Raw genomic sequence first — 2,869 nt, 5'->3', positions numbered from 1 at the left:
GAACTCAGGACCTTCGGAAGAGCAGTCAGTGCTCTTACCCGCTGAGCCATCTCACCAGCCCCAGGTTTTATCATTCTTGTTGAGCAGAATACCAGAAAGAATGTTAATCCCTTTCAATGAAATTATGAATCAGTCATGCCCATGGGCTGAACTGTATGTGCTTGGTAAGGACAGACAAAAAGGAGGTACCCTGCCTGCACACATGTACACATGCATGTGTACACACATACACACACACACACACACACACACACATAGAGAAAGAGAGAGATAGAGAGAGAGACTTGACCTTTTTAATCCACCATTAGAGACAAGATTTTAAATTATGTAATCATATACTGTAATAAAAAAAGACCTGAAAATAAACACACTATTAATTTCTATTTCAGAAAAATTAGGACGGAAAGGGGAGAAACAGGGAGAAAGTCAAATACTTTAAAATTTTTATTTTAGATGAATGGTATGAGTTGCTTACATACATTTATGTGCACTCCATGTGTGCCAGGAACTCTTAGGGCCCAGAAGAAAGTGCTGGATCCCACAGACCTGGAGTTACAGATGATTGAGAACCATCATGTGTATGCTGAAAACCAAGCTCATAGCTGCTGCAAGAGCAGACGTTGCTCTTAACTACTGAGCGGTCCCCGTAGCCCACCTGAGAGGTACACACTTTAACATAGAAAAGGCAAATAACAAGATTTCAGAGAAAACTTGAAGATATGTACTCAGGGTAACCTAATAATTTTAATGGGCTACTAAGCAATAATCCATCCTTACTACCAGTCAAAATAATGTAAACTCAACACTATTTGAATATGCATTTGCTACATCGATATGCAATTAAATAATAGACAATAACAACTCATGTTAATTCCTCTGCGTCCCTGAGTACACATACTTCATTACTATGTCCAGTAAGGAGACTAACACCGGCAAGCAGCAGCATTATGATTCTCATGGAAGGAGGTGGGATGGCAGACTGGATTAGACCTGTGAGTGAAACCAAGGCACAGAATGAAGAGAGGGAACCAAAGAGGGCATGCTATGGGAAAGAAGCCTGGCTCCTGAATTACAACCTAATTCACAGTATCAAAACTACTTTGAAACCTGCAGAGAGAAAAGATCCCCTTCCTGATAGTATTGGACTTCGACAAGAGTATTAAATAGCAAGAATAATGAATAAGACAAGAAGATTGGTGATTTTTAAATGTATCTTTATCAGAAAATATCTGCTGCCCATACACCTGGGTAGCATACCCCCTAAAGCTCCTTTTGGAGGAAACTCGAGAATTAAGTAACTCTCATTTTCCTAACACAATGTTAAATCTTAACTCTTAAGCTCTGCTCAGTCTTTGAACCCGGTTGTAAATAGTGTCCCTTTAAACAGTGTCAGCTCTGCATCAGCATCAGGGCTGGGAAGATGGCTCAGTGGAGAAGAGCCTTTATTATCCAAGCCGGAGGACCTGATGCCAAGTTCTGAGAACTGATATTGAAAGCCAGGTTTTGGTGAATGTCCTTGGAACCACAGTAATGCTGGCATGGAGACAAAAGGATTTCTGGGACTTTGGGGCTGCCAGCCTACCTCTAAGCTGGGACAGCCACAGTCACAGAAGAAGAAGAGAGAGAATGAGAGGGCAGGACACCCACTGTCCACCAACTTGGCTTCATACCAGCTTTCCTAACAACTTTTCCACTGGCTAGATCAGATCCTAGCCATTCAAGTCGGGGACATTCGAGGAAGACCTCCTCAGACAGCAATAAGTGTCAGTGGGGCATGCCCATCTGCTGATACCCACACAAGCTCCCGCCCCTTTCAGTTCTTTCTAACACATGTGAGTCTTTGAAGCCAAAGGTAAGCTCAAGCTCCTGTACCTAACAGGCTCCTACAATCTGGCTCATGCCCTCAGTGGGCTCTAATTTGGGGGAGAAATGTTGGGGTTGAATAGGGACAGGGACTTTACATTCAAATGTTGTTTCTAGCTGAGTGCTGGTGGTGCACTCATTTAATCCCAGCAGCACTTGGCAGGCAGAGGTAGGCAGATCACTGAGTTGGAGGGCAGCCTGATCTACAGAGCAAGTTCCAGGACAACCTGGGCTACACAGAGAAATTCTATCTAGAAAAAACAAAACAAAACATGAAGTTTCTGGCATCTACTATGACATTTCCTAAGGGAAACCCATTTCGAAGGCAGGTTCTATTACACTCTATCTGAACGAAATCTCAGTACCCCCCTGAGGCACAGTTAGAGCTTGTATCTAGGCTGTTGCTATACATAAATTTCTAAAGAGTTTCCATAGTGCACGAAGCCCTAGGTCTAATCCACAGTGACACTTAAGATAAGAGTTTAATGCTTACACATTGTCCCTAGATTGGGGTCTTTAAAATCAACCAGTGTTTTTGCACCACTTGCAGTCTGGGGTCATGTCTGTTTGCCACCTGTTCAAAGCAGTTGAAAACTTAATCAATCAATCAGAAATCTGCTTACTCTACTCTACACACCTGCCACTTTGATTGATATGATCAACCGTTAAGATTACAACTTGTCTACTGAAGTAACTACATGCATCTCAACTCAACATACAGCCCATAAAAATCACAGCAAACATCATTCCTTTGAGAGAGCACTGAGAAAAAGAAATCCCTGCAACAAGTCTCCATAAATCTGCCACACCAGTAATTATGAGTACAAACTCATGCTCGCTTCGGCAGCACATATACTAAAATTGGAATGATACAGAGAAGATTAGCATGGCCCCTGCGCAAGGATGACGCGCAAATTCGTGAAGCGTTCCATATTTTTACATTCCACAAGGAACTCAAGAAGAAGGAAGACCAAAAGGTGGACATTTCATTCCTTCATAAAAGGGG

The 2,869-nt window shown here is 42.4% G+C and overlaps 1 non-coding gene across 1 annotated transcript; it reads left to right on the top strand.

Annotated features, from left to right (window-relative positions):
- The first annotated feature begins 2,694 nt into the window (after positions 1–2,694).
- Positions 2,695–2,801, top strand: LOC116075622. The gene has a single exon (XR_004112653.1). It is a non-coding gene; the product is annotated as a U6 spliceosomal RNA (small nuclear RNA).
- The last annotated feature ends 68 nt before the right edge of the window (positions 2,802–2,869 follow it).

This window comes from Mastomys coucha, unplaced genomic scaffold (assembly GCF_008632895.1).
Source record: "Mastomys coucha isolate ucsf_1 unplaced genomic scaffold, UCSF_Mcou_1 pScaffold3, whole genome shotgun sequence".
Lineage (NCBI taxonomy): Eukaryota > Metazoa > Chordata > Mammalia > Rodentia > Muridae > Mastomys > Mastomys coucha.
The sequence above is the reverse complement of the archived record's forward strand: the minus strand, read 5'-3'. Positions and strand labels throughout refer to the sequence as shown.